The following is a 15228-nucleotide window of genomic DNA, read 5'->3' on the forward strand; positions in this document are numbered from 1 at the left end:
GGGAGTAGAACGCCTCATCTTTCTCCCGCGGAGCGGCTGACCCTATTATTATTGTTGTTAATGTTGTTAAGTGCCATTGAGTCAGTTCAACCCTGTATAAGGTTTCTGAGGAGTGGCTGGTGAATTTGAACTGCTGATCTTGCATTTCAAACCAACAACCTCTGGGGTCCAGTGTATTGTCCCACAGCACCACACCTGTACAGAGTAAAACTGTGCCATAGGGTTTCCAAGACTGTAAATCTTTAGGGAATCAGGCGGCCATGTCGTTCGTTCTCTTGTGGAGCAACTCGTGGATTCAAACATCCAACCTTTAGGTTAGTAGTTAAGTGCTTAACCACTGCACCACCAAGGTTCCACTGATGGAATATATAAACTACAGCCCAGTGCTGGTCCACAGCCAAAGCACAAGGCAGTCCCGTAAGGCAGCTGACGATGCAGAAGGCACTTCTGAATTCATGAGGTCAGTTCTAAAGCCCACAGAGGACAGGTAAGTAGCTAGATTTGTTACCTACATAAAAATCCTTCAGACAGTTGCCCACAATTCCCTGCAAAGCTTTCACTTTTACTTCTGATTATATCAGGATGGTGTGGGGGAATGTTGATTAGAAAGTAATCTGCCCTTAACATCTCTTTTTAGCACTTTGTAGCTTTAAACTTTCTCCAAATTAGAGCAAATAATCTCTTAAGGAAGAGCGTGTACCAGGGGCTTTATTGAAAGTTGGTTTAATCAGTACTTTTAAATAATTCAAGGCCCCTCAATCACTTCTTTTACTTGCATTATGGCAATAATGTACAAGTTATATTTTTTAAAGCATGATCCCTAAGTTCTTGCAACTGATGGTCTGCTACAGTGGTTTGTTGCTGTTGTGTGCTGTGGAGTTGTTTAGAGTACCATTTTTGTTGCTTTCTTTGATGAACTAAAGCTGTCTGTGTCAGTCAGGAAAAATTAAAATATGCAAATGTGATATGCTGTTAAGTATTGAGGAGTCAGTTCCAACTCATAGCCACCGTGCACAGGGTTTCTGAGGCTATAAATCTTTACAGGAGCAGAACGCCTCCTCTTTCTCCCACGGAACAGCTGGTAGTTTCGAACTGCCGACTTTGAGGTTAGCAGCCCAATTCATAACCGCTACGCTACCAGAGCGCCTTATTCCGAAAATCTTCATGATTTACAAAAACATTTGTTAAGGGTGCATAGAGGTTCCATTCTGTGGTGTCTTTCTCCTGTACCCATGTTGATGGTGCTGATCTTTTAATTCTGGTTTCCAGCAAAGGGAAAAAGAGCCTTTGATGGCTCAGTGGTTAAGCATCCAGGCGCTGCTGGTAAATGCTGGACTGCAAGGTCAGTTTGAACCATTAAGTTTGGCGGTTCAAGCTCACCAGTAGCTCCTTAGAAACTCTATACAGGGTTGCTATGGGCCAGAACTGATTCAACGACACTTAACAACAACAACAACAACAACCTACTTAAAGGTTGGTGGTTTGAACCAACCAGCTGTTTCGTGGAGAAAGGTGTGATGGTCTGTTTCCATAAAGATCACAACCGTGGAAACCCTGTTGGGCAGTTCTAGCTTGTTCCAGAGAATGATAACTTGACAGCTATGAGTGGGGTTGTTGCTATTGTTAAGTGCTATCGAGTCAGTTCCAACTCATAATGACCCCATTGGGTTTCCGAGGAGCAGCTGGTAAATTTGAGCCGCCGACCTATGGTTCAAACCAACATTGTGGTCAAGTGTTTATCCTACAGCACCACATCAGGACTCCATGAGTTGGTTTAACTGAGGGAAGAGGGCTCTCTAGAGAGTCTCACAGGTCCAGGATGGCTCAAATGGTTTGCATTTGTCCACCAACCTAAAGGTTGGTCATTCACATCCACCCAATGGTACCAGAGAAATTCTGCAACACATGGGGTCTCTATGAGCTGGAATCAACTCAAGTGCAATAGGTTATGTTTGTTTTCAGAGAGCCTCACACTAGCAACTAAAAACTCAGCCCAGAAATGACATTTTATCACTTCTGCTTATTGGCTAGAACTAGTCACATGACCATGAAGTCACTAATGGAAGTATATTTCCCTCGGCCCTAAATGAGTCAATCTACTCATTTAAAACTCTTGTTGCCTGTGATTACTCCAGCTCCACCCTCTATCAACTCTTCATGGACATCTTACTGCTCACCACTTTTCATATCCATTCGTCTTCTTTTTTTTAAATGTTTTGTTGTGGATTATGTGATAGTTTACATGGAGAACATTAGCTTTACATTCATCCTATCGTATATCATTTCATTGCCATGATTACAATCCCCTCCGTGCATCATCAAACAACCAAAGGGTAATATATACCCTGCAAGCCTGCCCCCTGGTCATCAGCACACAGCCCCTCTCCCTCTCTGGGTCTAGAGTCCCTAGCCGCTCCATCTCTCCCCGTCATCGTCTCTGCCTCCATCTCAGGCATCACGGCTTCTCTGGGTAGGGTCTTGCACTCCACTCCTGGACTGCAAAGTCAATCACTCCCCTCCTTTTGCTACAAAATGTCTGCCTTTACATTTCCAACCCTCACAATCAGTCCTGATAGGAATTATTCACTATTGTGCCACATGAGTGCTATCCCCATCTCCTTTCATCAGTCCCACCCAGACAGATTGGATACTACTCAGTGGAGAGTCTTACTTCCTTCACACCCTCTGGATCTAGGCTCCCTCTTGAAAGCTTGTAAGTCAGTCATTTCTTGCCTTTGTAGGCCCCACCCCCCCTCCAATTTGGGTAGCCAATGTCCAAATTGCCCATGCCTGTCTACCCTGTGTATCGAGGGGGTGGGAATAGTCTTCACTATAGAGATTTGTTCCCTCTTTTGAGTTACTGCATCCATAGGTGTGGGTCAAGTTCATCAAATTGTATCAGATTACTCTTTTTTTCCTCTTCTTTCTTCTAGTTGAGTTCTGATCATCCAGCCATTGAAACTAGGTCAAGTGTGTATAATCTGCAAGTCTGGGTATTCTTGTGCATATGCCCTCTCTTCTTATCACCTGGATACTTCACTCTCCACTTTAGTCCTCTGTGGCAATGTCACTGACTCTGGGCCCAGGAATCCCCAGGTCTTACCACACTGCTGGCCAACCAGGTCTCCACCCAGGTTCACAGGAGTCTATTGAACATGATAGGACTTAGCTCTCAGCTTCATTGCTGTTTTTCCCTCACTTTGCCTTATCAGTGACCAATGTGGTCACCAGTCAGAGTGCATGTCTGCTCGTGTATTCCCCATGAGTCTTAGTCTTGGAAGGGGGTTTGCCCTGAGGCGATCCGACCACTTGCCTTGATGTCTGCTGGGCGAACAACTTGCTTGTTCTTGTAGTAGTCAGTCGACTGCCATTATTGTTTTTTATTTTTCCTGTCGGTCTTTCTTTCAAGAAGTATCTTCTGTTTTTCTAGCTGCTCCAGGCTGGTCTGATTATCCTTTGAAGTGGAGGTTTCCCTTCTCAGAAGATTCTGGATGGGGCTCAGGATTCTACCTATGCTCTTATGCAATGCAGAGGCTCTGCAGGAAGCCTCCTTCACTGGGCAAGTTGTAGACCCATTATAGGTATTCCAATCAGTTATAGGCAGAAGACGGATTTACAAGCTTTCTATGATGATATTTCTAGCTATTCCTTTCTCTTCCCTTCAAGTATCTATTTTACAATGAATGGTATGCAAGGGACATAGCCTCTCTTCTTGACCTCATGGTCGGCAGTTCAAACTTAACCAATGGCTTCTCAGAAACTCTATACAGGGTCGCTATCATTTGGAACCAACTCCATGACACTTAACAACTTCTCCACCCACATGAGTTAAACACACATCACCACATCCAACTATCTAATCTTTATAATAACTGTTCGAAGTAAATGTGGAATTTCCTGTGGCACAGAGACGGTTCTCTGTTCCTGAGATCCATGTTCTCTTTTTCCTCTGGGCACACAGATAAACTAAATTTCCCAGTATCCTCTGCAGAAAGATATGGCCATGTGGCTGAGTGCTATCTACCTTTCTTTCCAGACCTGACCCATGCATGTTCCTCTTCCCTGTTCTACTGGCTTGATGCCAACACCCAGGGTATTTTGGAAGCCAGTATTGAAGAGGGCAAAGCCCCCATTGGCTTGGGTCTCTCCCTGTCTCTGCTACTAGAGCATCCACAGTAGACTCATGTGGTGGTGATGGTGGTGGTAGTAGTTGTGTGTGCTTGCGTCAATTCCGACTCATAACAACCTCGTATAGGGTTTCTGAAGGAGCTCTGGTAGTGTAGTGGTTACGAATTGGGCTGTGAACTGCAAGATTAGCAGTTCGAAACTACCAGCTGTTCCACGGGAGAAAGATGAGGCTTTCTACTCCTGTAAAGATTTACAGCCTCGGAAACCCTCTACAGGGTCACTATGAGTCGGAACTGACTCCACGACATATAACCACCAACCACCATAGGGTTTCTGAGGCTATAAATCTTTACGGAGCAGAAGTTCTCATCTTTCTCTTGTGGAACACCTGGTAAATTTGAGCTGCTAATTTTTCAATTAGCAGCCCAATTCTTTAGACTCATGTGAGGGAGATATAAACCTTTGTTATAGCTTCAAATTTACCAGTCATTCCTGGAAAACCCTATACAGGGTTGCTATGAGTCAGAACCGACTTGACAGCACTTAGCAACCAAACAGCAACTAGCAGTACTTTAACTAATACAGCTTCAGTTTACAAAGGAGGTTAAGAATTTGCCCAAGAGTAGCTTGGTTATTTGTTTAAAAAAACCCAAACCCACTGCTGCCCTCCAGTCAGTTCTGACTCAGCAACACTGTAGAACAGGGGAGAACTGCCCCATAGGGTTTCCAAGCTGTGTATCTTGACAGAAGCAGACTGCTACATTTTGTTCCTGCAGAATTTGATCAACTGGTGGGTTCAGATAGCTAAGTGCAACACTGCTCCACCAGGACACCCTAAATCCCCCTCACCAATGTTGTAATGAAACTCCTTAGAATTTCTATAAAAAAGCAAAAACAACAAAAACCCAAAACCTGTTGTCGCTGAGTTAATGCTGAGTCATGGTGACGCTGTGTATTAGAGACTAGGACTGATGTCTGTTGGGTTTGCCTGCCTGTAATCTTTACATAAGCAGATTGCCATAAACAGATTCTTCCAGGGCACCACAGGGGATGGGTTGTTTGGTCAACCTTTTGGTTAGTAGTTAAATGTAAACTATTTGCACCATCCAAGGATCCGATAGGATTTTTATAGCAGTCCTTAAATGGATAGCCCTCCAGGAGCTCTGGTAGCGTGTGGTTATGAATCGGGCTATGAACCGCAAGTTCAGCAGTTCGAAACTACCAGCTGTTCCACAGGAAAAAGATGATGAGACTTTCTGCTCCTTTCGGCTGCCGTAAAGATTTACAGCCTTGGTAACCCTGTACACGGTTGCTATGAGTTGGAACCGGCTCCACGGCACATAACCATCACCACCACCACCGAGAGGTATACAAATCCAAACCAGGCAAAGCTTTGGTTTGGTCTGGGCTATGGTACCATAGGGACTCCTGGTATGTGCCGTTGAGTCATAGTCTGGACTGTGAACCACAGGTTGGCAGTTCAAACCCACCAACTTCTCCTTGGAAACTGTATACAGGGTCACTATGAGTTGTATGGTGCTCCAGCAGCGCCACTCCAGGCCTGACCACCACACAGGATGTTTGACAGTTTGCTTCTTTTTTCCATTTGCCCCTTCCTTGTCAATCCGAGTGCTGACAGACAGCCTGATGCCCTGGTAGTAGAACACAGTGACAGCTTTCAGTGTTCTGTTGCTGATAGAAATCTCTGGCTATGTCTCCGTTTCCCTGGCGCATGACTTCAATCTTCTTCGGGCTGAGCACCAGTGTGCTTACACTGCAGAGGAGTCTGAAGCATTTGCATGCCTTCTTGCAGATGTGCCATGAGAGAGCAGACATCAGCAATTCGTGGATTATAATCAGAAGTTCTCATCAAAAGGTTAGCTTAGAGGGGGTGGTACATCTTTTCAAAGGGCTAAGAAAACAGGGCGGTTAACCATATAGAAGAAATTCCAGAGGATAAACTCTAAGAGATAGAGTAGATGCTTGAAGCAAGCTTTGAAATAGTCTGTGTGTTTATTCATTTTAAATGACAACAGTACAACATTCATGTTGCAACACATCTAAACAATACTGAAATCTGCCAAATAAGAACTCGAATCCTATTGCATCCAAAATCTCCTCCTCCCAATTTACCATTGTTGATAGCTGGTGCACATTCTAGAAATATTTAAATATGTCTGGAGGCTTGCAATTTATTGAAGAGTTGGTCAATCGGTGCAGCTTCAGCTAAGTACAGTTAACATTTCTCAAACTCTTACTAGGTTCCAGGCACTTTGTTAAGCACTTTTCCTGCATTTTCTCATTTCCTCTTCAGTGCTTTGCCTCTGATACTGTCACCAACCACCTTTTACAGGAGAGGAAACTGAAATACAGAAGAATTGCAGTAATTGTCCAAAGTTACACAGTCAGCACGTGGAAATCCAACAGTTTGTCACGAGTCAGAATTGACTCAGTGGTGATATTTGTTTGTTGTTTTTCTTTAACACAATCAATATATGGCAGAGCCAGACTTTGACCTTAAACCGTCTGGCTACCGTGTTCATAAAATATGACTTTGCTCTGCCACCTTCCAGCTGGTAAATAGCAAGAGTTATAGAACAAGCTACATTCCCATCAATGGATCATGGATGAACCCAGCTATTGGGCTGGAGAGTTGGAAACAATGCCATTCAAGTATTGATTGTACCACTTACCTAACTTCCCTGAGCATTAGTGATTCCAATGATAAAATATGGCTAGCAGAACAGGTGTGTCTGGGTATTGGTATTAACAAGTCAATGATTTGAAAGAGCCACGTAAATGTCTAAAAGGACTCCATTTATCTCAAGAATCAGTTTGCTTTCATTTTGTGTTCCATTTCAGAGGCAAAGTCTTTGGAGGACAAATGGCTTCCAAGATTACACTGCTACTTTTACCAGGAATAATTTAATTTCCTATCTGTTAAAGGCGTTTAATCCTTGATTTTCACCTTTCCCAGCAGATACAATGACTCCCTTTTGGCTTTCTAAACGCCCCGTGGATCCCCATAATACATTCTGCAGTTATTATGGGGATTACTCTGAAATGTTCTGCTTAACTCTTTCTAATTTTTTTCAAGAGAAAATTATTTTGTGCTTACCAGTTGTATTATTTTAAGATTTTTACTGAAATATGATAATTTTGTCCTTCTACCACTAAGAGGCGCTGTTTCATTGATTTTTTTTTTTTTTTTTTTGCTTCTCTAAAGTTCTCTTTTGTGTTGCTGAGTAGTTGATGCTTGGCCTTTTACAACCGTTGTTAAAATGCATCCAATTACTTGAGACAGCAGCAAGAAAACCGTCAGAGCCTTAATACCTTTATCCGAGGAACTCAGAGGTCCAGACGCTTGCTTCAAAATTAATGACAAACTAAAGTTTATCGATTAATTCAGAAGATAATAAGAAAATCTTTTAAGACTTGAAGCCAGCTAGAAGACGATTTAGTTATGTGAATAGTCATTTATAATTTAAAACTATAAACATTACTATTTGGCTTTTTTTTTCTCCATATTGATGTTATTTGATGAAATTAATTTTCATACCTCTTGGAATTGTTACCACTGGAATGCCACTCATGGTATGTAGCTATTTCACTGAATGGATCTATTATTATATAGAGTTTTCCTGTTTTAGGTTTGCCATGAAGTCCTGGTGTGGCACCATGGGATAAAGCACTGGACCGCGAGATTGGTTTGAACCACCAGCTGCTCCTTGGAAACCCTATATAGGGTCGCTATGAGTCGGAACCGACACGATGGCACTTAACAGCAACAAATTATTTTAGTAAAATGGTGTCTTACTATTTTATTACCATTTATCTTGCATTTTTCACACTTCAAATCTTTTCAGCAGGAAGAACTCAATCCCTTTAAGGATTTACTTGGTTAGTTTAGGCCCACTGAGGAGAATCTCCCTAATTTAGGGGTAACTGATTTGGGACCTTAATTACGCCGGAAAATCTTACCACCACTGATTGGGGTTTGATTGAATATGTGGGAGAAAGGGTGTCCATAAGGAGTGTATAAGGGGAGGAAAGGCTCTTGGAGGCCATTTCAGAATTCTGCCGATGCAATTATGCGTAATAAACATTTTCAGCTCAAGAAGTGATACTGAAATGGCATTTAGTATTGTGTTGTTGTTAAGTGCCGTGCCGTTGAGCCAATTCTGACTCATAGAGACCTTGATAAGTATATTGTTGTTGTTAAGTGCTGTCGAGTCGGTTCCAACCCATAGCGACCCTGTATAGGGCTTCCAATAAGTGGCAGGTGAGTTTGAACGGCCAACTTTGCAGTTCAAGCCAGCTTTGCAGCCCAGCGCCTTAACCACAGCACCACAGCATAAATAATGTTATCTAAAAGAAATGGGAAAGCCAGACTAGCAATCCAGAGACTAGAGGAAAGTGAGTGAATGATAATCAGTTGTTGTTGTTATGTGCGTGGAGTTGGTTCCGAGTCATAGTGACCCTGTACAGGGTTTCTGAGGCTGTAAATCTTTACAGGAGCAGAAACCCTCATCTTTCTCCCGCGGGACAGCTGGTAGTTTCAAACTACTGACCATGAGATTCGCAACCTGATTCGTAACCACTACGTTACCAGAGCGCCTTGAATGATAAATAGACTGGCTTATAAAATAAAAAACAACACCTATGAGGAATGTATTTCTGTAAGCAATCAACTATAATGTAGAGACCAAACAGGGCAAGATTTGTCCTACAACAAAGATAAGAAGGTAGGAAGGGGCAGGAAGCCCAGGGTGGAAATGGGGAGAGACTGCAACCAAAGTCACGGAACAAGTTGTGTGTGAATTATTGATGGAAAACTACTTTGCTATGTGAACTCTAACCTAAAAGCACAACCAAAATGTCCCCCCCCCAAAAAAAAGTAATGATTTAAAAAAAAAAAAAGATAAAGATAATGCTGCCTTGATTAGTTTAAGCTGAGGGGAGAAAATTCACTCAATACAAACCCACATTCTGTTCATATTAAACAGTACTGGTTTCCACTGTGCCCGGAATTCATTCAGGACTAATTGCCGAGTCCAGCCCCATTTGGTAATCAGGATCAACCTGGACAGGGCAGTGTATCTGGAGGGTCTTGCGGATGAGATCACTCTCCTCTGTGTCACCCTCCATTCTTAGTGCTACTCTAACAGAAATACCACACGTGGGTGGCTTTAAGAAACAGACATGTGTTTTCTCACGGTTCAGGCTCTAGGGAAAGGCTCTGGAGGAAAGGTCTGGTCTCAGCGTCTGTAAGCACAGCATTCCTCTCAGTTCCTTGGAATCAACAGGGGGCATCTATCTTTGCCCAGTTTGTTCTTGCTTCTCTCTGAGCTGAATTTCCTCTTTTCACATCTCAAAAGTCGTTAGGTTTAGGACACATACTACACTGATATATAAGAAAGAAAACCCCATTCTTATAAGGGCCATTGAGTCAAAGTCAATTCCAACTAACTCTGTATAGTTTCCGAGGAGGAGTGGCTGGTGGATTTAAACCCCTGAACTTGCAGTTCAAACCGACCTTACGGGCCAGTGCATTATTATCTGCAGCGCCACACCAGGACTCCTCAGCAGGTATAGGCGTTAGGATTTCAACATAACACCATCCAAGAGGAGTGATGCCAGGTTCTATGGATCAAGGTCCTCCTTTAAAAGCCCACTGTGACGAGTGACAGGAGGCCACAGCATATTTTGAAGATTTGCATTTTAATTGTGAAATGTCATCATCATCAGAGGCCTCTTCCATCACGTGGCTGGCTGCTGGCATCAGACCCTGGATAGTGGGTGCCTACTACTGGCCACCCGTCTGTCTTCCCTGCAGGCTCTCAAAGGGGTCAAAACATGATTAAGGGGCCTTCTCTGATTGTGATGTTTGGGTGAGGGAAAACAGAGTTTTGCTTTTCATGCTTTCTATGAAATCTGACATTTAAAGAGAAATCATTTAAAAACCTTCTGCCTGAGAGAGAGAGAGAAAAAAAAGCTCAGGTCTTAATCTTTCATTGAAACCATAGGATTCTTATGATCTTTCCTGACGTGGAGAGCTGAATGCATTTTGATCCCCTTCCAGTTTTACAAACAGTACTCTTTAATCAGCTGGAGGCATCACTGATGGTCAGAGAAAAGCACTCCCTTCCTCCCTGACGCCAACAGCACCTGCTGGTCCCCTCTCTAAAAGCACGAGAGAAGGGGTCTCATTGAGCCTGCAGAACACTGTGATTTCAAATGGACAAGAGACGATAGAAAATGACCTGGAACCCTTTTCCTCATGAATAGATGCAGTGCACGGTGGCGTTTACCAGACTTGAAGCAACACCACCGAGTCACTATACTCACCAAACATTACTGAGGGCTCATGTGCTACTCACAAGCTCGAAAACAGGGTATTTCACCCTTTTCATTAGCTTTAAGTTCGACATCTTAGTGACAATGTAAGAAGGATAAATGACCAAGGAGAAAATAAGGTGTATTGTTAATACTATGGTTGATAAATACGAGTGAGCTATAATAAACCACATTCTTTTCTATTTCAAGGAACTTGTCTTAAGCGTTCTTCAGTTTTTTTATGGTTGTTAATTAGTGCCTTGTGGTTCAAATTGATCTTTCAGTCCAGTGCTTATCCTATAGCATCACACCTGTTCTGTTGTTGTTGTTAAGTGCCGTCGAGTTGGTTCCGACCCATAGTGACCTTGTATAGGGTTTCCCAGGAGCAGCTGGTAAGCTTGAACCTTGCAGTTCAAATGGCTTTGCAGTCTGGTGTCTTAACCCACAGCACCACACCAGGACTCCACACCAATTCGAGAAGGTTGTTATTTGCCAAGGAATCTATTCCAACTCATAGTGACCCCATAGAACAGAGTAGAGCTGCCCTATAGGGTTTCCTAAACTGAAATCTTAATGGGAAAAGATATCCAGGTTTTTTCCTCCCAAGGTTTGGTTGGTGTGTTTGGACCACCAATCTTTCTGTTAGCAGCAAAGCGCTTAGCCATTGTGCCACCGGGTCTCCATTTTATTTTATTTTATTCACAACTATGGGATTTATTAGGGAAGGTTAACAGGTTACAATTCAGGATCAGAAATGCTCAGTATACAGTTCTTTGTTCAGGACAGTCTCCTCTTGGCCATGCTCACAGACATGCCTCCCTCTAGTCTGTGACCTCTCAGCCCTTGGCCTCTGCCCTGCTTGGGCAATGTTACCAAGCTCTTTTACCATTGCTGGCAAATGCCCCAAAGGCACTCCGATTCCGATTCACCTTAAATAAGCCTCAGCCCTGAGACACCCAGCTCTAGCTCTGGCGGTCAGCAAACCCAGCTTCCTCAGTTAGATGCCTAGAGACACCCTGCTTTGCAAGTACACCTCCTTCTTGAAGTCACTCAGTTTTACTCACTCCATGGGCTGGGAGGTCCACTGCACTGTCTTGTGCTCTTGGTTCTGCTGCCTCTGCTGCCACCGCTCCTCTGCCCCTCCTCTTGTATCACAGCTCTCTGGCTCCTGCATTGCACACAGATCTCAGGGGCCAAAGGATGCATTCTCTCCTGCCTGTTCCTTCTTGATGGTAGTGAAAACCTCATTCTTGCTTCTGAGAAGGCTCATTTTAAACCCTTGGATGGTTAAAAGTGACCAATCCCCACGTTAGAGTTCCATACCCCTGTTTACATGGTCCCACTCAGTCATTTGGTGGGAATTACAAAGACTATGGCAAGAAGCAGGGTCCCATTTCAGAAGGATAAGAACTGACAGATGTATAGATAGAACGAGAGAATTAGTTATGGTTGGTTGGGTTACGCTGTAATGACAAACAGCCCTCAAATCTCAGACTCATGGTTTGAAACCATGAAGATTTCTTTCTTGCTCATATTGTATGACTCTGTGTTCTGGATTTTCCTTACATAGAGACCAGGCTGATGGGGCTGCATTTCAGTGCTTCTGCAGTTATTTGACAGGGGAGCAAGAATGAAGCAAACTGTGTACTTCCACAGTTTGAAAATGACACACTTCTGTTCTGCTCACATGTCACCAGTAAGAACAAGTCACTTGGTCACACCCAATTTCAAGAAAGTCGAAGGTGGAGGACTGGAACTGTTTAATGAACCAATGATTGACAACCACACACATACTCATATATGTATTTTATTGTGTAAATTGCAAAGAAAGTTAGCTTGGTGACTCTTAGGATAAGCACTAGACTGTGAATCACATGGTTGTCAGTTTGAGCTCACCAGCCACTCCATGGAAGAAAGATGAGGCTTTCTGTTCCAGCAAAGATTTACAGTCTTGGAAACCCTCTACAGGGTAATTATGAATTGGAACCAACTGGATGGCACTTAACAACAGGATGAAAAGGGAGAGGAAATAGTTTCAACTGTAACCAGCGAGCAGAGTCAACTTTCATTTTTCATTGTAAATGGTTACGTTGATAAGTTTAAAACTAATAAAAATGATAACATTATCTGTTCACGGAATAGATTAGAGTCAATAAGAAGAATGAGGCAGATCTTTATGCACAAACATGAAACTATCCCTGAAGAAATACTGAATTTCAAAAAGAGCAAGTAACAGAACTATGATCCCACTCATTCAAAAACCACACAAAAAGTATATGTAAATATGTTTATGGACATATGCTTATTACATACGAGAGGACTTCAAACAGTTCATGTAAAAATGGAATGGAAAGATAGTGAAGTTTTTTCCATGAACTTTGTGTGAATGTGTATAAAAGTAATTAAGAAAAAGCCTAGGAAGGTTATTACCAAAGTTTTAATATTCCTGGGGAGTAGTTTAGGATTTGTGTGACATGTAGGGAGATGTTACTCCTTTGACTTTATATAATTCTATATTGTTTGAATTAATTACATCAAACATTTCCTCATACGTTGTGTGATATTAAAAAAATTAAGGAGAAGGCTGAAACAGTAAATCATTATCAATAATTTCTTCTAGGAGAAAAATAAATTAATTATCCATTGTTGTTTTAAAGTGCTCTTGAGTTGGTTCCGATTCATATCAACACTGTATAGGGGTTCAAAGGAGTGACTCATAGGTTTGAACTGTTGACCTTGTAGTTAGCAGTCCAGTGCTATCCTAGAGCATCATACCAGGACTCCAAATTATTCATAGTGAACCTATGTAACATCTATAATCAGAAACCAAACAAACACAAACAAAAGAACAATAAATAATCAACCCCAAATCCACTGCTGTGGAGTAGATTCCTGTTCATAGTATCCTGATAGAACAGACTAGACCTGCTCCACAGGGCTTCCAAGACCAATGGATGCAGACGCCTTCCTCTTTGTCTTGAGGAGTGGCTGGTGGGTTTACCAACACTTAACCCACAGTGGTACCAGGGCTTCTTACAATAAATAACAATCACCACAGTAACGAAAGCAGAACATCGGCAGATCCTACATGCCCTATTAAAGAATGATTGACACATCAGAGATGGATAGGACAGTCACTTCTTCCAGCTCAGTGATAGGGCGAGGTGGGAAGCATAGGTTTAGGCAGGGACCCTATATTAGCTGTGAGGTCCAGAACCTCAAAGGCATTAGTCTTCTCTTATGCAAATGAGGAGTCTCAAACAGAGATCAGTGCCCACCCTATGTATCGTAAAGATCCAGTTGTGCGTGGGATAGCCATGAGCTGGGGGTTGATATCAGCCAATGGTAGCTGGCAACAATAGTGCCCAGGAAGAGCGACTTGTCTTCCCAGAAGAGGGAAGCTATTTTCCTGGGCTGACTTTAGCGATGAAAAGACTGTCTCCCTGAAGAAGCAACATTATTGAGTGGAAGTTACAAACATGGGCCAGTTTCAGACCACTGATGTGTCTTGTTTCATTAGCACAGGGTTTAAACTTTTCTCAAATTAGTTGCTAGCTCTTTTCATATAAATTGTTGGGTTTTTGATTCTCCTGATCTGACATATTGGTGCTGCAGTTCCCCACATGGCAGCTGTTCCTAGGAGTTGGTGAATGGCTGCCGCTTTAAATGGACCACTCATGGTCCAGTCTACATCATTCCCTATTTCCTACCTGAACCCCCTCATTGCATTGCCCACCTGTCCTTTATGAGCATTTGAGTTTGCAAATCATGGAAGGATAGAATAAAAATAACTTTGTGGCACTATATTGCAGTACATTATGGGTTAAATGGAGTCCTGGTCTAGTAAGCACTGGACCTCAAGGTCAACAGTTCAACTCACCAGCTGCTCCTCAGAAACCCTGTATAGGGTTGCTATGAGTCGTAACCGACTCAATGGTACTTAACAACAACATGGGCTAAATGGGGCTTGTATGGATGGGTGAGTAAATCTATTTTCTCTTGTTCCCAGAGAAAAAATGCAATATAAGTTACAAATATCCAACACACAAACTTGAGGTATGCAACCTTTTCCTAAATAGGTGATTCTTCTACAATGATGTTTTATAGTCTATCTAAATAAGTAATGGAAAATGCGTATCTACATATGTACTCAGTTATCAGAAATTCAATTCCACAGGCTATTTGGGAACAAAGTGTGGAAATTCTTCAGAGGATGATTATGTTATCTCAGTCTGTGTCTGGGATCAGGCAGACATGTGTGCGTTCATTGGGCCACGGACATGTGGCTCATACCACAGCCTGCCTACCTAACCCCGATTGTGGGGATTAATAAATCATGAGCGGAAATTAATCTCTTTATTATTAGATTTGAACTAGGGACCTTTGCAGAATTTTCTCACTGGAAACTGCTTTGACATGTGGCACGTGTTTCCCTCAAAGCTCTTGAATTTTTAATTTGAGTTGATCTGGAGAGGTCAGAGGAAGTAGAAAGCTTGCTTTGGGTCTTTGGAAGAGTTGCTTCAACAAGGGCAAGAATTTTCTTGTGAGAGGAGCCCTTTCAGAACAGATTGCTGACTTTCAAGACCTCTGCAAAGACGAGTTTCCTTAAGGCTTTCTCTCTTAAATGAATAACTATTTAGTTATTTAGGTGAGCATCACCCCTGTTCAGAGCACTAAGCTAGGGCACACACAAACGAAGATGTGGATAGTGCTTGCAGACCAAGGACTTTCAATCTGATCAGGAATTTGAGACACAAAGAAGCA

Source organism: Chrysochloris asiatica, unplaced genomic scaffold (genome assembly GCF_000296735.1).
Source record: "Chrysochloris asiatica unplaced genomic scaffold, ChrAsi1.0 scaffold00004, whole genome shotgun sequence".
In the NCBI taxonomy this organism is placed as follows: domain Eukaryota; kingdom Metazoa; phylum Chordata; class Mammalia; order Afrosoricida; family Chrysochloridae; genus Chrysochloris; species Chrysochloris asiatica.